General features: G+C 38.7%; 2 long non-coding RNA genes across 2 annotated transcripts; one reads left to right on the top strand and one right to left on the bottom strand.

Annotated features, from left to right (window-relative positions):
• Positions 1 to 11,040: 11,040 nt before the first annotated feature.
• Positions 11,041 to 13,416, top strand: LOC307034166. Its single transcript, XR_013806803.1, has 2 exons — positions 11,041 to 11,334; positions 13,230 to 13,416. It is a non-coding gene; the product is annotated as an uncharacterized lncRNA (long non-coding RNA).
• Positions 13,417 to 14,069: 653 nt separating this feature from the next.
• LOC307031298 lies at positions 14,070 to 15,347 on the bottom strand. The gene is made up of 2 exons (XR_013805917.1): positions 14,390 to 15,347; positions 14,070 to 14,169 (listed from the first exon to the last, which is right to left on the bottom strand). It is a non-coding gene; the product is annotated as an uncharacterized lncRNA (long non-coding RNA).
• Positions 15,348 to 21,766: the final 6,419 nt, after the last annotated feature.

Below are 21,766 nucleotides of genomic sequence, written 5' to 3' on the forward strand. Positions count from 1 at the left end.
AAAAAACAGATCTGATTTTAAGACTATTTCTGCGCTCATAAAGAATGATAAGAATAAGAATAATGCATATTGAACTGGTTTAATTAATTAGTGAGTTTATTTAATACTAGAACTGCCAATCGGGTCAATTTGTGTGATGTGTGTTGTGTGTGTGCAATGTAACTTTTTTTCAATAAAATATTAAAGTCTCCCAGTCCCTGACTTTTCCTGAAAGTGTGTTATGTAGCACCCTATGTTGTTAAAAATTGCATTCTAATAGCGGGATTTTACAGGTTTAGGTAGGCCTATACAAAAACCTCTGGCGGTTCTAGTGTTAAGGTAATTAGGTACAGTAGAAGCCCTTTTTTATCAGTAACGAATTTAGCAGTTGAACATAAAAGTCAACTAACTGAGGGTCACTTGCAATGACAGTGTTGTGTCTAACTGTAAGCTTGTCACTCAGAGTAACCTACCGTTCATTTAGCTGCTGGAGAAGAAAGATCAAGGGGGGAGGGGGGGAGAGAGCTGTGGTTGATGGGCCATTAGTTGTGTAAATACACAGCTGAGAGCTGCCGTTTCATTCAGACTGTTTAAAAAACTGTAACAACGGACTATTTTTCTTAGCGGATGCATGTCAATATAAATCAATACATACAACTATTTTTTAAATCAATAAAAACATTTTCTAAATCCATAAAAGCATTTAAATTAATATTGGGAATCATGTTGTTACTTTGTTGAGAATGTGGCCATGTAATAAGCGGGATAATTTGCAGCGACTTGTTCCTTATGGGGAAAATAACACCCGTCATGTGTGTGTGTAGAGGTGTGTGTGGTTAAAACACTTTCATGAAGTGAAGGAATTTCCTTCTATAAAACAGCTGTGGGCAGCAGTGAGTGTCACGGACATGAATTCATAGATCAAGGCAGACTGGTGCACACACTCTCCTGTCCTGCCAGGCGACACGCCCGTTCTAAGCCGTGTCCCTCACTCCTCACATCCCAAGCATCCCCACAAGTGTATTATGTTGTTACATCGTTTAAGATGTTATGTTTCAGTTGTGCTCTGTCTATGTTCAGTGATGCAAACTTGTCACCTTTCGGCGAAATTCGCCGTTTTGAATCCAAAATAAGTCGTTTGTGTGATTCATGTAGATCTGCAATACGAATATTTTTGGGGTATGGGGGGGGGCTGGGACCCGGAGTAATCTGCGGCCGTGAGCTGATATGTGCCATCATGACACGCATGGTGTTCTTTTTTTATATATTATAATGAAGTACGAGCTGTGTGCTCGAGTCTTCCTGCCTGTCGGCTCTGCTCATGGATGTATAATAAGGCTCTGCTGCTCCGATATGATGGTCTAGCTTCAGCAGCTACATTACCTACGGGTGCGTTCTTTAATATTAACTGTGCGTCCGGAGTCACTGTGGCACAGACTGGACCGCTGGTGAACAGCTGTTAGAACGGGCTGTTCAGGTGTTCAGAGAAGAGCTCCCTGTCGGAGCGGCAGAGCGTGATGTGAACTGAAAAGTTTTTCTGTGGCAATATTATTTAAGGAATCGTTGAGCTAGCTAGCTAGCATACATTGTCACTATCTGCTAACGTTAGCTTTAGCCTTCTATTTCTAATAGTTTTTTTCATAGGCTATAAACAGAGGTGGTATAAGTATATATATTGTAGTTGAGTAAAAGTAGAAATACTCAGATCTTGTACTTGAGTAAAAGTAGAAGTACTCAGGTCTTGTACTTGAGTAAAAGTAGAAGTACTCAGATCTTGTACTTGACTAAAAGTAGAAGCACACATATCTTGTACTAGAGTAAAAGTAGAAGTACTCAAATCTTGTACTTGAGTAAAAGTAGAAGCACACAGATCTTGTACTAGAGTAAAAGTAGAAGTACTCAAATCTTGTACTTGAGTAAAAGTAGAAGCACTCAGGTCTTGTACTTGAGTAAAAGTAGAAGCACACAGATATTGTACTAGAGTAAAAGTAGAAGTACTCAGGTCTTGTACTTGAGTAAAAGTAGAAGTACTCAGATCTTGTACTTGACTAAAAGTAATAGTCCCAGAGTGTAGGAATACTCTGTTCCAGTAAAAGTCCTGCATTCAAAATGTTCCTCAAGTAAAAGTAGAAAAGTATTATCATCAAAATATAGTGAAAGTAGCGACAGTAAAAGTAGTCATTGTGCAGATTGGTCCATTTCAGAATAATAGATATGATATGTTTTATAATGATTGATCATGAAAGTGTTCTCAAAGCTGCTAAAGGTGCAGCTAGTTTGAATGACTTTGTATACTGCAGGGTAGCTTGTGGATTTACTCCAGGTGGAACTAAAGTCTGATTTAACACTTGATTATATTTCACTTAATTAATCCAGATCTGTGAAGTAACTAAAGGTATTAAATACATGTAGTGGAGTCAAAGTACACCATGTACCTCTGAACTGTAGTGGAGTAGAAGAACAAAGTAGCAAAACATTGAAATACTTAAATAAAGTACAAGTATCTCAAAATTGTGCCCAAGTATAGTACTTGTTGAGTTTATGAACTTAGTTACTTTACACCATGTGGCTATAAAGATAAAAAGACTTAAGCCTTGCACAGTGGCACGAAAATACATTTTCAAAATGCTCAACAGTGCTGCCAAAATTATAAACTGACTGCTACACAATTTAAAATAAATGCTTTTATATATTTCTATTAGATGTGACTCTTTGGCGTTTCTGTTATTATTAACACTGCTGCTTTAGTTGTTCTGACTGCTAAAATCCTCTGTCATTCCGTGGGGTGGGGGAGCCGGGGGCTCGGATCCTTGTCACCTTTTTCATACCTGATGAGTTTGCATCACTGTATGTTAAAAAACCTCAGTCACCTTAATTCATGTAATAAAAACATCTCAGGTCAGTAACACTCAAAGCTAAATGTGCAATACCATGTTCAGCTATGTTACTATTTATAATGTTATTGTTGTTACATCAGAAGATGTACATATTGAAATGATTTCTTAACTTACAGTAGGCTATTTTTTACAATGTGTGTTTGGAAGGATTTATTAAATTACAATGAATAATGTCATTGTTGAAGGCTTTTAGAGAAGGGTGAACTATAAGCCTGAATTACATAACATTTTATACCTAAAAACATAAAAGCCACAATAAATAAATCACAATTATTCTAGTTATTTTTACCTCCCGTATTGCTTTAAACCCACCAGCTTTTATGGTGTTGTTACGTCACTAACTGTAAACTTGTCACATACAGTCTATGGTCACTCAGAGTAACCTACTGTTAATTTAGCTGCTGGAGAAGAAAGATCAGGGGGGGAGGGGGGGAGAGAGCTGTGGTTGATGGGCCATTTGTTGTGTAAATACACAGCTGAGAGCTGCCGTTTCATTCAGATTGTTTAAAAAATGGTAACAACGGACTATTTTTCTTAGCGGATGCATGTCAATTTAAATCAATACATACAACTATTTTTTAAATCAATAAAAACATTTTCTAAATCCATAAAAGCATTTCAATTAATATTGGGAGTCATGTCGTTACTTTGTTGAGAATGTGGCCATGTAATAAGCGGAATCATTTGCAGCGACTTGTTCTTTATGGGGAAAATAACACCCTTCATCCAGATGAGGATCCCTCCGCTACACTTTGGGATCCTGATCGACCGACGAAGCTCCATTAAAATATACATATTTTTGGTGAATTACTGAGTTTAGGCACGTTAATAATGTTTTAATGATGTTGAATACAGTATATTCATATGTGTCAGTGATTTTATGTCAATTCGGCGAACATAAACATAAATGATCGTGGTGAAGATGATGATTAAATTAGGATTAAAAATCGAGAGCCGGGCTGCATTTCCTCCCGTTCGTTTTTTTCGAATAACAACATTATTTTGTTAAATAACAACATGGTGATGTTTTGTAAATTATTACATATCTCTTATTTAGCACAGTAGTATGATATCCGTGACATATGGATCTTAACAAAGTTCCGCTGTACATCCAGCATACTGTATCTGACTTTATTTCACATGAGCTCCAGTGTGGAACCCCACTGCACCCCCTGGTGGATCAATGATCCATTGCAGCTGGCTTCATTATAATTACATTTATCTATCACGGGGGCGGTCTCAAGTCAAGCTGGAGGTTTTCCCTTGAGTGAGGGCAGATCACGTACCAATCACGGCCCTCACGTTTCAAACTGTCTGAAATGAATCGCTACATCTGTAGGCTAGTGTGTGTGTATAAAATGTCCGGTTATACCTGATGTCCTTATAACTAAGGTATTGTTAGGCTAGTGTGTGTGTGTGTATAAAATGTCCAGTTATACCAGATGTCCTTATAACTAAGGTATTGTTAGGCTAGTGTGTGTGTGTGTAAAATGTCCAGTTATACCAGATGTCCTTATAACTAAGGTATTGTTAGGCTAGTGTGTGTGTGTGTAAAATGTCCAGTTATACCTGATGTCCTTATAACTAAGGTATTATTAGATTAGTGTGTGTGTATGAAATGCCCAGTTATACCTGATGTCCTCAAACTAAGGTATTATTAGGTTAGTGTGTGTATAAAATGCCCAGTTATACCTGATGTCCTTATAACTAAGGTATTATTAGGTTAGTGTGTGTGTGTGTGTGTGTGTGTGTGTGTGTGTGTGTGTGTGTGTGTGTGTGTGTGTGTGTGTGTGTGTGTGTGTGTGTATGAAATGCCCATTTATACCTGATGTCCTCAAACTAAGGTATTATTAGGTTAGTGTGTGTGTATAAAATGCCCAGTTATACCAGATGTCCTTATAACTAAGGTATTATTAGGTTAGTGTGTGTGTGTATAAAATGCCCAGTTATACCAGATGTCCTTATAACTAAGGTATTGTTAGGCTAGTGTGTGTGTGTGTATAAAATGACCAGTTATACTAGATTTCCTCATAACTTAGGTTTTGTTAGGTTTGTTTAATAATTATAACCATTATCCCTTTTGAGCTCATCATAACAATGGCCTCTGTGTTTGTGTGTGTGTGCATAGGGGAACTCCAAATAGTGGTGCAGGAATGAGTCCTAAAACCAGGAAGTGAGTCAGCATTTCACCACTTCCTGTTCCCTCGTCTCAGAGCCAATGGGATTTCTCCATAGGATTTAGGAAAATATCTGAAATAAGGTCTGTGGTTGAGACACATTGAAGAGACGGATCATGTTTTGTTCTACGACATTAAATCCATCAACACTGGTGATTTCTGAAGAGTTGACGAGTCTGAAAAACGATGGTTGTTACCAAGTGGCTGAATAGGACTACAGAAGTCGTGGAGGACGTTGTACGTCATTACGCCGAACACGTAAACACTCCACTAAGTTTGTTAGCCCTGTTCTGCTTGAAAGCAAGTACCTGCCTCCTGCAAACTGTTAAAACAAACGCTTCAACTTGTACCATTTAGAGTCTGTAGTGTTGAATATGGATCTTAAGTTGGCGAGACATGGAAGCAGCGACCCTGCTGTAGTTCTTTTATAGCATAATGTTAGCATTTTGCTTCTGCAACTCAATCAACTTAATATTCACTTGTCCGCTAAAAAGACAACATTTCTCAATATTTCACTTCCTTCCATGATCATTTTAGGCTGCGCAGGTTCTATCATATGTCAAGGTCTCGGTCAGAATTAAATCCTCTGTCACTTTTCAATGACAGCCGACTGGTAAAGAGATTGTCAGAAATACTTGTATTGTCCATCGCAAAATCCTTGCATATGGTTATTAAAAACAGGTGTTTGCCATCAAAGAAAAAAGCTGCATATCTTGATGTTCAGGTCTCTGAACACTGAGTTCTGCGAACATGAGAAAGTGGTCTGCTCTTTGCACCATTGTTCTCCTAAGTTCAATACTTTTTTCTGTTCAACATTTAAAATAAACGGAAGTATTGGGCTACTTTCCAGTAACAAAATATTGCGCAACACATGTTTGAGGATAATGTCCAGTGAAACCATTATTGTCCTCATGAGTACAGGTTTTCTACAATTCTGTGTGTGTGTATATTGTCCAGATATACCATTGTGGTCCTCATAACTCAGGGACTTGCTTTGTGTATGGGTGTGTATGGGTAATGTCCAGCTAATCCAGAGGGGTTCTCATAAGTCATAATTTTGTCAGGAAACGCCCACTCCCGCCCCCGTCCTCACAGTCCTGTAGAATTTCAGGTCTACAGATCTCTACACTCTTTCACCAAAACTGAATTCTAAATAGCCAGAAATGTAGCTGAATTTGTTATGATCAGTTCAAGCACTCTGCTGTCTCTTTACCGCAAAGGGAAAGGTGGGTCCCCATAAGTCAGTGCTTGAACTGGTACGAGGAAAAAGTCCTGACAAACCGCCCGTACGGGTGTCTGTCTGTCTGTCTGTCTGTCTGTCTGTCTGTCTGTCTGTCTGTCTGTCTGTCTGTCTGTCTGTCTGTCTGTCTGTCTGTCTGTCTGTCTGTCTGTCTGTCTGTCTGTCTGTCTGTGTGTGTGTGTGTGTGTGTGTGTGTGTGTGTGTGTGTGTGTGTGTGTGTGTGTGTGTGTGTGTGTGTGTGTGTGTGTGTGTGTGTGTGTGTGTGTGTGTGTGTGTGTGTGTGTGTGTGTGTGGCTGCTCTGAAGGCAATAACATCAAACTGGGTCTCTGAATAAAAGTCATCAGGACACATTTAACCTTTTGTGCTGACATGATTCTATTAAACAAGCTTATTGAAAGATACAACAAAACTCAAACATTACATATATCCATTTAATTTGATTTAGGTTTTCATTTATACTATTTGAATTAGTTGTAATGTTGTGGGAACAATGTATCATTTAATATCTTGTTTGCGCTAGATAATGGTGTTAACATCTGATGCAGTATTTACCAACTGGAATTGATAGTATTAGACATGAACAGATCATAAGGCCGAATTCAGACCACAACAAATTAAGTGTAAAAAAGAAAATAGATATTGTGACATACAACTATGGAAAATGATCATGGTAGAAATAATTCAATCATTCACATTAATGGTGGTTTGGTGTAATAGTACTTGACTGGCCATTGCATTGTTACAACTCTACAGCAAAGGTTAGGCTAGAGTTGTATTTCCATGTTGCATGCTGTTACAAATTGTGGTCTACATTTGGCTTCAGAGGGTTTAACTGTGTTGATTGATTGGATAATATAGTGTGGTAGGGTACTATTTGAATCCAAGCAGTAATTATAAAATCACATCGTATCCCAATTTTACAGCCTTCAGGACCTGACTTATTAGTGCAAAACTACTTTTCTGAAGAAAAAGCTCATTATGGGATATTATAAGCATCTGAGATAATGAGATAAAGTTAAGCTAACCATCTCTTAGTCAAAAGGTAAACTTAAATATAGCTCGAAAGTGTTTTAAAGTTCAGTCTGTAGACAAATGGTCGATGCTAAATAGTAGCCACATGATACACTGAAGGCAGGTCTAACACAATGGCTCTTTACGGCAGGCGCTATTTAAATGTGCTTTTGCTCATAGTTAAACTTTGCTTGTAAAAGGACAAAAGAAGCTAAACCTCATAATGTGAAAATGTTGTGATCTCAGGGGAAGAATACAAATATTAACTTAGCATTTCTCTAGCCTTCTTCTGTAACTGGGTATTGTTAGAAATTAAAATCAATGTTTTGATGGTATAATATGGCTTAAACATGCTGTCAGTTTAAATGCTGCTTTTTACTGAAAAACCAGCAATTCTTGTGCACAACCATTTGTTAAGCTTTTATTCTGAAAATCCTTCATGACGACATCCGGGACTGCCGTCAAGTAGTATCATTAAAGTATTGACACCGTTAACATGTATTACATATAAAGTTATGAAAGTGTTAAAGTCCTTATCTTACATTAAAAACTTTTTTTGGCAGTTGATTTCTGGGGGGTGTATGCAACAGATAGTCAATGTATGTTTCTTTATTTCATACTGAATAATATGTAAAAAAAGGAAAAATATTAGGTCCAATAAAAAAACTTTGCTTCTGGAAGCAGGCCATTTCGTGACGTCACGTGTGGTTCCCGGCTGCCGCTGTCTGGCTCCCTGCTGCCGTCCGGATCGACAGCCAATGCGCGCAGCCAGCGAGAGTTCACAACGAAAAATGGCGTCAAATATTGTTGATGTTTATGCATCAGAAAAAGCTAATAGCGCGGGTATTTGGCACAATTTGACAGAACAATTATTTGGTGTGGACGATGCGAGCAGTGACGATGAATCTGAACGATCTCTGCCGCCTTTTACACCAGAAATAAGAGGCCTAGAACCGTATAGGTTCGAGCCAGCAAAACGCGAATGTGCACCACCGGCCTCAGCTGAAAACATGGAAGTCACTCCGCCCTCGCCAGCACCAGCTCGAGTCGGCAAGACAAACTCGGAGATAAACACTGATACACAAAGTTGACATGCGGCTATACCAGCAATGCTACACTGTGTGATGCTGGGACGGGCTGAACTCACCAGGATTCGCGGAACCACACGTGACGTCACGACACAGCACCAAGCAGCGGCAAGTTTGAATCCAGACTTTTCTGGATACCTCTGAATTTGACCCATTTTCCCGATATTAACAAGTGATTTACAGCAAATAGGAAACGATATTCGATCTATATCACGTGTTACTCGAATAAGACCCAACAAGTTAATGCATTTTGAAACAGTTCTATGATCTTTCAGCTACAGTAAATTACGCAAGATAAGGACTTTAAGGAGGGGAAAGGGCTATTGGAAGTAAGCAATGAATGTAAAATGTCGGAATCCTCCGTTTAATGCAATATCGGACTCAGAAGAACGAGGGGGAAGTCCCCTACGTCACTACAGCTCCCAGAGAGGAGGAGGGTACAGTCAGCAAGTGGGAAGGACGAAGACTTGTGTGCTCTCTTCTTCACGGCCAGGACTGCGAGAGGGAGCTGCAGCTTTTCTCTCCTAACCTGAACAATATTCTGCTTGTAACACTACCGCGCCATTTTAATTAAAGTACCCATTTGAACCTTAAGCCAGAGACTCCATTTGTCTCATTTTAAAGCTTCTCTCCTGGACGCGAGAATAACGAACATAGTTAACAGTATCTATAAACGTAACATGCTGCTAAGATTTCCAAAGGGCAAACAGCTAGCTTAGCTTTGTCCTGAGGTAAAAAAAAAAATACACCTTCCAACAGATTATTACTATTCAAACTATAGCTCACTAATTAAAATAAATATTAAAACCATACAATACACAACATTATTCAAATTTCATGTATTTTGATACTGATAGTTTTGGTCCAAGGTTTTCAATATGTCATTCAGTTAGAAGTAATCTACAGTGTTAATTTTGGCAGCTATTTTGATTTAGTCTTAGTCTTTAGACGAAAATTTCAAATTTTAGTCATTTCTATCCTTCATAGTTTTAGTCTAGTTTTTTATATTTTAGTGAACTTTTAGTCAAAATCCTTTCAAATACAGGTATCTGAAATTGGAATCAATGTGACAGCATCAAGTATTGAAATTCGTAAAGCAACATTTCACTCTCAACACTTTACTTGTGTAATATCTAGGGACAGATATCGTTAAGGTTTTTAACGGTAGCCTACTACTAGTCTTATCGATACTGCTTATCGATCCGGTACTTCAACGGTATTCTTATAGGTACATTTGGTTATTTTTTAAAGGGAAAAACTAAACAAATTAACATTGCTTTATTTAAATGTGAAATAAATCAAATATATATATAATTATGTTATTATATTGTACTGAACTTGAGTAAAATTGTAAGGTACTTGTACTTTACTGGAGTATTTAAATGTTTTGCTACTGTGTACTTCTACTCCACTACAGTTCAGAGGTAAATGGTGTACTTTTACTCCACATGTATTGAATCCCTTTAGTTACTTCACAGATGTGGATGAATGATGTGAAATATAATCAAGTGTTAAATCAGACTTTAATTCCACCTGGAGTAAATTCACAAGCTACCCTGCAATATACAAAGTCATTCAAACTAGCTGCACCTTTAGCAGCTTTGAGAACACTTTCATGATCAATCATTATAAAACATATCATATCTATTATTCTGAAATGGACCAATCTGCACAATGACTACTTTTACTGTCGCTACTTTCACTATATTTTGATGATAATACTTTTCTACTTTTACTTGATTAACATTTAGAATGCAGGACTTTTACTTTAACAGAGTATTCTTACAATCTGGTACTTGTTTACTTAACTACAAGATCTGAGTACTTCTCCCACCTCTGCGCACCTGATGTGATAACGTTACTCGTAATTGGGGCAACGGAGCTACGAGTTAAGCAAGTCGAAAATTGTGCATTTCTCCGACTGAATATGACACCTTTTGCCCAGCTGTTAATGACAAACGACCTTTTTCTACATCGAGCCTTGTAGAGTGTCTCTATACTTCTGAACGCTCCGTCCCCGGCAGATCTCTGTGTGCCGCTGCAGCGTGTCTGTTAGGCCCCGCCCCCCGCACACAGAGAGACTAGTGATGGGAATTCCGGCTCTTCTTGGTGAGCCGGATCATTTGGCTCGGCTCACCAAGAAGAGCCGGCTCTTTCGGCTCCCAAACGGCTCTTCAGTTTACCACATATTATGCCTTTTAATTAAATCAAATGTAGCCCTGTTTTGATGTGTATAGGCCTATGTGTACACATATATCACTTAAATCAATCAATACATCCTTTACTGAAGTATTCAAAAGTAAAAATGACATGTTTAATATAAATTATTTGCTGTGGCCAAATGTTTTCATTGCATTTACAGACCCTTGTAACTCTCTGATACCACCCAATGAATGCACTGACTTGCTTGTAGAACCACGCTACACAAAACAGATTGCAACACCTATAAAAACTATTTTAAAAAAGGAGCTACTGTATCGACATTTTAAAATTATATAGAGAGGCGAAGTCCCGCCCATCTACTTCCGACCCATGGGACCCCGGAAGCGGAAAATTATACATTGACGTCAATGGAGAGAGAAAAGTCATCTTTCGATCCCGTTTGAATTGTGCCACGAATGACACATATGATGTTTGTCAAATTAAAAGAACATTTTGCAAGTCAAAAAAATAAAAATGTGTCGTAAAACTGTGAAGTTACAATTTGTTTTGTGTGAAACCGCTCAGTGAACTACAGGTCTCTGGTCTCGCACAATACGCGTCACCATCACAAAGATGGCTGTCACGTTAGTAAATTTCACCTGTTTCTTTCAGAATGAGGCGAAAAAGTATAAAAAGAGGTGAAAATCACTACAAGTCTGGGCATGTTGAGAGCTGTACATACACGAAAGGGAGCGGTTCTGTAAGAGCCAGCATGCGGGACCGGCTTTACAAGGTTTCAGTGAGTAATATGAGTGCAATGTCTAAGGTTAATGTCAGCTAGCTAACAAGGTACACTAACGTGTTTTGTTTTAGCAACTAGTTTTCTCCTTAAGAACTTTGTGGTGTCTGTGTATGCTGTGGATAACATTAGTGTTCACAAGAACACGATACACTCCCGTGTTTTGTTTTAGTTGCTCTTCAGATTGAAGCGGCCAGTTCTATATCGACTATATGTGTGATCTCCTTTTTACATCTCGTTGTGTCATTTGAGTTTATTTGCTGTGTGTAGATTCAAGGATTTTGGTTATCTTGTCCAGGGATGCAAACTTGTCACCTTTCGGCGAAATTCTCCGTTTTGAATCCAAAATAGGTCGTTTTTATGATTCCTGTAGATCTGCAATAAAAATATTTTTGGGGTATGGGAGGGGGTCTGGGACCCGGATTAATGTGCGGCCGCGAGCTTTTTTTTATATATTATAATGAAGCGCGAGCTGTGTGCTCGAGTCTTCCTGCCTGTCGGCTCTGCTCATGATGTATAATAAGCCTCTGCTGCTCGGCGATGATGGTCTAGCTTCAGCAGCTACATTACCTACGGTGCGTTCGTTAATATTAACTGTGCGTCCGGAGTCACTGTGGCACAGACTGGACCGCTGGTGAACAGCTGTTAGAACGGGCCGTTCAGGTGTTCAGAGTAGAGCTCCCTGTCGGAGCGGCAGAGCGTGATATGCACTGAAAAGTTTTTTTTCCCCGTCGCAATATTATCGTTGAGCTAGCTAACTAGTATACATTGTCACTATCTGCTAACGTTAGCTTTAGCCTTCGTTTTCTAATCGTTTTTTTCATAGGCTATAAACAGAGGCGGTATAAGTATATATCTTGTAATTGATTAAAAGTAGAAGTACTCAGTTCTTGTACTTGAGTAAAAGTAGAAGTACCAGAGTGTAGGAATACTCTGTTACAGTAAAAGTCCTGCATTCCAAATGTTCCTCAAGTAAAAGTAGAAAATTATTATTATCAAAATATAGTGAAAGTAGCGACAGTAAAAGTAGTCATTTTGCAGATTGGTCCATTTCAGAATAATATGATATGTTTTATAATGACTGATCATTAAAGTGTTATCAAAGCTGGTAAAGGTGCAGCTAGTTTGAATGACTTTGTATACTGCAGGCAGGGTAGCTTTTGGATTTACTCCAGGTGGAACTAAAGTCTGATTTAACACTTGATTATATTTCACATCATTCATCCACATCTGTAAAGTAACTAAAGGTATTACATACATGTAGTGGAGTAAAAGTACACCATTTACCTCTGAACTGTAGTGGAGTAGAAGTACAAAGTAGCAAAACATTGAAATACTTAAGTAAAGTACAAGTACCTCAAAATTGTGCCCAAGTATAGTACTTGTTGAGTTTATGAACTTGGTTACTTTACACCAGTGGCTATAAAGATAGAAAGACTAAGCCTTGCACAGAGGCATGAAAATACATTTTCAAAATGCTCAACAGTGCTGCCAAAATTATAAACTGACTGCTACACAATTAAAATAAATGCTTTTTATATATTTCTATTAGATGTGACTCTATGGCGTTTCTGTTAATATTAACACTGCTGCTTTAGTTGTTCTGACTGCTAAAATCCTGTTATTCCTCATTTTAAAGCCGATATTCTGTGGGGTCAGGGGGCTCGGATCCTTGTCACCTTTTTCATACCTGATGAGTTTGCATCCCTGTTGTCAATTTGTTTGGTTATCTAGGCACAGCTGTGTGTGACTCCCTCTGGTACACTGGTATGTGTTTTCCTAATGTAGAGAGCATTGATTAATTAATAAACTACACACTGACTCTAGATCCTGACCAAATCCTTATTTTTTGATCAAATGTTTTTCAAAAAAATGTATTGTATATTATATAACAGCTGCACATCACAGACCGGAGTCTCTGCTGCTGTGGACCACGATGGAGGCGATCATCCTCCCCATCCCCAAAGACCCTGCATGGCATGGAAATCTCCTCCTCCTGGAACAATTCTACACCCAGCATATGCTCCCTGTGTTGGCCAGTAGAGAGGAGGACATTTAAATAAACATACTCTTAACACCCTCGGACTCTGCGTTGTGTTTCTTATGTGTGATGGGGTGTTATGCAGAGGGGAGGAAAACAGGCCACAGCAGATTGGGATTGTGGTGGAGATGCTGAGCAGTTATTTAATTGTTGCGTGTAATTATTATTATACTGTGTGCTTCTTAGTTATTCCATCTTTTGCTGTAACATGGATCTGTATGTAACTCTATATTTACTTGTTATCTACCACACTTCCTTCTACATAATACACCATCATTATACATGATGGTGTATATAGGATATGTATTTATTTGTATACATATCTGTAAATTGTATAATTTTATTTTTCGTATTTGGGATTTCTCTTTTGTCCACTCAAATACACTTGGCCCTTTCTCTTTTCCATGTGGAAAATGGCAGCTGCATATTCTGCTTTTCTCATCTGCTCCCTGTCTGCTCATCTACGATGAGAAAATTATATAATTAATTACTAATAATCATTTAAACCTGTTATTACCAATATTTCACAAATTATTCATGTAAACTTAAGAGTACAGCTGTATGTTGAGTATGTCAACTTTGCTTGGTTCATCTTACTGGGGGGCAGCTACATGGATGTTGGTGCAGTCCACAATAATTTTGCAGCTGAAGGCAGAATGAATTTATTATTGACTCAGAATGAAGCACAACTTCATGTCATACAATACATTGACTTTATTTGTAATTGTGTAAAAAAATATGAATATTGATTAGCAAGCAGGACCTGCAGGAACAGAGAATGGTGATGGATGGAGCTGGGAAGAGAGAAGAATAAAGAAAACAGATCAACTTTATTATCGGATATTAAAAATTCAATTTCAAAACAAGTTGCCGCTCCTACAGTTTTCTAGTATGTAAAGATGATTTCACATGACCAATGCAAAATATCACACTCAATACATGTGTGTCTCTGGGGGGTGCATTGTGCCTTTGATGTATATAAATAATATAACATAACCAAATACTATTACGTACAGTGGAAATCAGGTTGCCAGAGCAGGTCAGTCCAGTGTGCTTGTTCCTCAGGGTCTCAGCAGTTACAGGTGAGGTAAAGAAAATAAAAGAGAAAAAGGTCAGTAACAACACTTTAAAGTAACAACACTGAATAATTATCTCTTTTAATAATTTTCTCTCAGTAATCACTCAACTACTGTCTTTCCAACAAACAGATTGACTCACTCTCACTATCATCACAATGAAACACGTCCAGAAGAATGTCATGCAAAGCTGCCTGCCTTCCTTCCTTCGACTCTCCCTGAACTGCCTGATCTTTTAATGGTCAATGTTAACCATTTGTGCAGATAGCATTAAGTAGAAAAGATCGCTGATACTAATGTGGGGTTACCCTACCTCCCGCCCCCTTAGCACCTGGTGGAGGGGGCGATAGGCTACTCTTCAAATGTTTCACAAAATACTTACCATCATGACTACTCTTACTGTTTAACATTTCGGTTTACTTCGTGTTAAGGCTAATACAAATGACAAGGCTAAGTAATGTAATATAATGCTAACTAACATGCTCGCTACTAGCTAGGTAGCTAACTTGACTATGTTCCATGCAAAACATGTATATTACCTGATATGTTTGGTCCAACGACTCCTGGTCCTTTCATCAGACGGGAAGCGATAGAACGAGCAAGTGGTATGATCTCTTTTGTGATTACAACCTCGTACAAAGCACACAGGCATCTTGTAAAAGTGAATTTATTGGAGCAATCTCTTATATTTATTGGAGGGAATAAATCAGTCTTCTTCTTCCTCTTTGCTTTGCGAGTCACAACCAGTCTTGGAGCATTATCGCCTATGACATCACTTACGCGACCCAGAATGCATTTGGGATTTGTAGTCTTTCTAGTTGCGTATTATTCATAGTCTTATATTTCAGCAGTTTTACGACAAACTGTGACTTTTTTTGCATGGAAATGATTGTTTAAGATTGAAAAACATCATATGTGTCATTCGTGGCACAATTCAAACGGGATCAAAAGATAACTTTTCTCTCTCCATTGACTTCTATGTATAATTTTCCGCTTCCGGGGTCCCATGGAGGCTCCCGGAAGGGGAGGGACTTCGCCTCTCTATATAAAGAAAAGGCAGATTCTGTGAGCTGCAGCTGACCACGCCCCCCTGCAGGAGAGGGGAGCGTGCTCTGAGATCAGCTGCTGGGCTCTCAGAAGAGGGGGAGAAAAAGAGATCTCCCTCCTCCGTGTTTTATTCTTATAGAAGTAAGAAGAGAAGCAACGGGGCAGAAACCCTCCTTTTTACGCAGCGGTCCAGACATAGATATCAAACGGCGACACATATTCAGTTGATATTTACTTTGGCATTAAGGCAGGGATATCTAGATACTTTCCAAGGTTTGACATAATGAATTGTGCTATTTTTAAAGCAAGCAACGATGTTTTCAAATCTGTAATCAAAAAGCTCCTCAAAAACACTATCGAAGCAGTTCCTGCCGTTGCTACGTTAGTTCAAACAGTAACAACGGACTATTTTTTATTTAGCGGATGCATGTCAATTTAAATAAATACATACAACTATTTTTTAAATCAATAAAATAATTTTCTAAATCCATAAAAGCATTTCAATTAATATTGGGAGTCATGTCGTTACTGTGTTGAGAATGTGGCCATGTAATAAGCGGGATAATGTGCACATTGCACATTGCATAATGTGCCTTCATGCCGATCTAGATCCCTCCGCAAAAAAAAAAAAGAACCGGCTCGTTCGCGGGCGCGAACCGGCTCCCGTCGTTCCCTTAAAAGAGCTGGCTCTTTGAGCCGGCTCGTTCACGACCGACACATCACTAAGAGAGACACAGGGAGATACAGGGAGATCGCTCTTCTGGAGTGAAGAGAGCGGAAATAATGATATTGCAAGTTAGAAACGTAAGATGCAATTTTGAATGTCCGATAGTGTTGTGTTCAAAATTCCAGAAAAGACAGACGACTTCTAAGTTTAACTATTTATTATGAGAGAGCAATATAGATATATTCACTTGGCCAAGGCCTCCGTCACGTCATAGAAATCACAGGCAGCAAAGCTGTAATCTGTAACCACTGTTTCCGGAAATAGCCTCAAACCTTGTGCGTGCATACATTTGTATTACACAGGGCGTTGCCCGTACATTTATGATTGGTCAAGACTAGCTGAAGAGATACCGTGGTATGACTTGGTTCTCTTTGGTAGGTGCACAGACTTAGAAAGTCACTTGGCAAAACGATCCTCCAATCAGCATTCGGCCGGCCTGTGAAAGTCCCTCCCTACTCTGGAACCATCATACGTAATTCGTTTTTTCTGAAGCTTTCTGCTGATATAGTAGAATCTGCATAATGCTGCTTCCTAGCTGTGTGTGGGAGCAAACCTCCCATACAACTCAAGGCCGGAGTGATGTCCTGTTTATGAATAACTCTTTGTATTCTTTCAGTGTCTGCACCTGATCTTGCTACTTTGTATTGCGGGCTAAAGATGTCTATTTATTCCAAAGTCACAGCCACATAAAATGAGCACAATAAGCAATAATGTAATAATAAGAATCAGTCTTTCTAATGTTATATAAATATAGCCTCCACAATAGTCCACCATTAACACCTTAGTCCCGTCTCGTCAACGAAAACTAAATATACATTTCGTCATAGTGTTTATTGTCAATAATCTATTTTTAGCTCTTCATCGTCTCGTCTTAGTCATGTAAAAAAGGTTGTTGACGAACATTTTTCGTCATAGTTTTCGTTGACAAAATTAACACTGGTAATTAGGGATGAGTACCGAGCCCCTGTATTAAACGGGCCCCGGGGCTGAATTATTAAAGACTGTGGTACCGTTAAGCTCCGACGTTAGCGGTCTTTTTATCGGTAGGCTACTGGAGACATGTAAAAAATATGTCATGTGTATTATTGCTACACAAACATTATATTGCAGTTTTAGTTTTGCCAACTCCGTTTCTAACATGCAAAAAGACTGCAAAATGCGTCTATGATTATTTTTAGTATTTTCGATCTCTCTCCCGTCTGTGTGCGAGGGGGAGGGGCAGTTTACACACACGCAGCTGCTACATGCAGCAACACACACACACACACACACACACACACACGGAGGAGATGGCGGCGGAGAGAACGCGCTCCGAGGTGTGGTTAAACTTTATCCATCTTGCAAAAGTGCACCACATTCAGACGGAGAAATGCACCGGGTTCAACTGTCTTTCTAGCAGCTCTGTAGCCCCTTCCACAAATAACTTTTCCACGTCAGGTGTTATGTATGCTAGCAGCAACACACAGAGTTAACTCAATTATACAAACCTGGGTTAATGATTAGAGGTAACTGAGTTATTTAGTTTGTTAAAGTTTCAGCTATTCTGTTTACAGTTCTGTCATCAGATTATTTATATACGATTTGTTAAAACGTTGTTGTTTCTTTTGATGTGAAATATTATGTATTTAATTTAAATAAAAAGCAATGTTAGTTTTGTTCACAATTTGTTTAGTTAGTTTACCTTATTTTTTTCTCCAAAAGAACCGATAAAAGTACCGTTAAAAGACCGGACCGATAAGCGGTATCAATAAAAGTAGTAGTACCATTAAAACTAGTGATGTAGTGGGCGTTGGACACGGGGGTACGCTGTACCCCCACTTATTTGGAGCATGATCTTTTTTTTAATAGTCTAATAAATATAAAAGCATTGCCAGCCTTATTAGTTGCAAGTGTGTATTTGTTGTAATAATGACGAAAACATAATACATTTCACAGTAATTATAATAACAAATAAAAACGATTTCCTTAAAAAATTATGATTCGTCATCACGCTCCTCACCCGCCAGCTCGCCGGTTTTGCGGCAGCTCTTTCCCTCAAGAACGCTAACGAAAAAGCTCTATAATGGCAGGCAAACAGAGAGAGAGAGAGAGAGAGAGAGAGAGAGAGAGAGAGAGAGAGAGAGAGAGAGAGAGAGAGAGAGAGAGAGAGAGAGAGAGAGAGAGAGAGAGAGAGAGAGAGAGAGAGAGAGAGAGAGAGAGAGAGAGAGAGAGAGAGAGAGAGAGAGAGAGAGAGAGAGAGAGAGAGAGAGAAGCAGCGCTGTCTGCTTAGTTGCAATACTGTAGCTTATGCAATTTAGGCCTATAAATTGTTTATGTAACTTATGTGCCAGTGTGTCCATGGTTTTGAGTCTGTGTGTTTCAGTCTGCTTTTTGCAGTACAGTAACTAAAGTAGGACTAAGCATACCGGTAGTTTCTGTGGACCTGTCTGCCCGTGTTGTGAGTGCACTGCGCACTTGTGTGGCATTGTTTGGGATGACCTCATTAAAATAGCGCCAAGCGCCAAGTAAGGCCTTGTTTTTTTAATTTACTTTTTTCAGCTGCCTAACAATATTCTCCAACAAATTAACAAATAACCTTGGCCTACACAGTTAATTCTTTATTTGTTTTAAACGCCATGTAAAACCCTTTCAGATGTTGTTGTATGGAGTCAAATTGAAAAAAATTACGTTTTGGTAAGTTTTTAAGGAAATGTTGTAATATGCAGGGGTGCCTGTGCTCAGTCAGGACAGTATGAACTGATAAACTTGGTCAAAGTTATGGGCCTTGGAAAATATTTCCCCAACAATTAATACATTAATTAAAAGCAGGATTACCTTAATACTGGTATGAGCGGAAGTTGGATGCTCCAAAGACAAATCCTAATTTTCCTCGTTTGTCACGCTTTGTTTCTGTTAACCAGGTTTGCAACTTTTTCTTATGAGAAATCGATAAATTTTTTCTCTACTAACACTTGCTATCTAGTATGAAATGGAGAAGCTATTCGATCGTAGCCAAGCTAGTGAAAGTAAAAAGTGCCACGTTGGTTGTAGTATCCTCCAATTTAAATGCTCCAATTTGGCGATATAAATGATTTTTTAAGCAATCCATATTTTCATGAGCATGCACATGATAACATATTTTTATTGACCTTAAGTTTATTTTTTTCGATACTATCCCACCATGTATCTACCCGTCCAAGAGCACATTCACCATGTAGCGCTGGATAGACCGCCAATACTGGCAACTCGGCAGTGAGTCAGTGTCGGGGGGGCAAGTTTAAATATCTTGTTTCTTGTCTATTTTTGCATCTTTATTTGTAGGCTATTAGAGCGAACATGTTCAGTGTTTTAATGGGTTGTATGTAAAAGCCCTGCTTGTTTTTTATGTTTTTATGTGTACGCACTGTATAATCATATCTATCACCCCTTTATTTAGCCTACTGCCATGCGAGCCACCAATTAAAGCTTGGTGAGCCGCAAGAGGCTCGCGAGCCACCAATTAAAGCTTGGCGAGCCGCGCATTGAGGAACCCTGATCTAGACCAAAGAAAATATCTCAAAAGAAATCTCACAAAGTTGAACACAAGACAAGTCATTTTCACAACATACGTTGACATACATAGGCTACAACATACATTACTAGAGTAAACTAAATAAATTACAATTTTGGTTGGCTCAAAGTTGGAAACAACTTTGACGCTGTGTCTCAATTTGGATCCTTTCCTTAGTACACTGCATGTTGTGACCTGTGAATTTTGACCATGTAGTTTTTTTTTTAAATCACACAAAGATCATGACGACTATGATCATTTGTGAATTATGCTGTGTTGCTGTTTTAATATGTATTTTTTATTTTTTTTATTCTTTATTCTATTTTATCATGTTTTATCAAACCACTGTAAAGCGTCTTTGAGCACCTGGAAAAGCACTTTCAAGTAAAATGTATCATTATTATTATTATTATTATTATTATTATCATACCAGTATAGTAAAGTACAGTATAGTGGACGTCACTTTAATCGTAAACACTTTAATCGTAAAAAAAATGTTTTATAGTTCTGAGTTTACAGGAAACACTACAACCGCTGCTGGTAGCGTAGCTTCCGTTATGTAGCCAAGATGGCGGTCGTTGAGTGTGAGAAGTCCCCAGCGTTCCGACTCAACTTTTTATGTGTTATGACCAGTGTTGGGTGTAACGCGTTACAAAAGTAACGGAGTTACAGTAATATATTACTTTTTGCTGTAACGAAGTAATGTAACGCATTACTAATGAAATGTGGGTAATATATTACCCGTTACAATGCTCAGTAATGCAGTTACAACACATTTTAACCCGAAATTAAATGGTGTTTTGTTTTTTAAGAATGTACTAACATAGCGAGACATTCCGACACCGGACAAATTGTGCGGGTAGATTAGTAAACCTGGTGTTTACCCTTCAGGCTTCGCATCGAGATCTTCGGGGAAGTTGAACGTTATGCAACCATTCAAAAAAGAGAACGTAGCGAAAAATACAAACAACAAATTGTGTCAGGTGCGCGTGACCTGCTCCGCTGCGCGTGCATCATTTCCAAAGTGCTTCCACAGCAGTGACACACATCTGATCTGTGGATAATCATTTATACGAAAATGGTTAAAGCAACCATCACTAAACGCCAGCAACACTGCATCTACTGCAGACAGTAGCAACAGGTCAGATGCGGACATCACGTTACCCTCCGTTGTGGACACTAGCTTACTCCCGCCTGACTCGCCGGCCCCGGAGCAGCAGTCTTCGTCGCCCGAAACTACGCCGCCCCTCTGTGGCCCGCAGGTGCCAGGTATATCTAAACAACTACCCGCCTGTACAGTGGGGTAAGGCGGTCATTTTGCAGCTTGTGGTATAAAAATAGACAATGGCTAGAATATTCATGTGAAAATAGTACCATATTCTGCCATGCCTGTAGAAATGTTGGGTCAAAAATAATGCATACAATAGCACAGATGGCTTCACCACGAATGGCTACAAAAATATCTCATATCCGAAGCTTATTATCAACGAGCTGATGTTGCAGCTGAAATGTTCTCCAGGTCACAAATTCAACCTCACATGATGATGTGATACCAGTTTTCAAGCACAGTAAATATTCTCTTCCCAGCGTATATGATGGGACCAAGGTGATGATGTAGTAGGCTACATGGTTTTAATAATACTTTTGCCTTTCAATGTTTGCCATTTCAAACCATGAGCATGGTTTAAATAATATTTGCCTTGATTTACAATATGTTAACCTGCATTATAGTCCTTGACAGTGGTCTGTACTGCTGTATTAACAACGTGTCACATGTTAAGAATTTACAATCAGAATGGAGTATTCAACTAAGCCCTGTAATACAAGTTGTTAGTAGCCTTAAGGGCCTACACAGTTGTTATGCTATACCACATTGCCCTTCACTGGATGCATAATGAGCTGCACTAAACTACATTTTAGCATTTAAATATCTAGCTATTCTTTTGCGTTTATTTTGGTAAAAGTAACTAAAAAGTAACTAAAGTAGTGTAACTCATTACATTTCAGAGACA

Source organism: Notothenia rossii, assembly GCF_949606895.1.
Source record: "Notothenia rossii genome assembly, chromosome: 3".
NCBI lineage: Eukaryota > Metazoa > Chordata > Actinopteri > Perciformes > Nototheniidae > Notothenia > Notothenia rossii.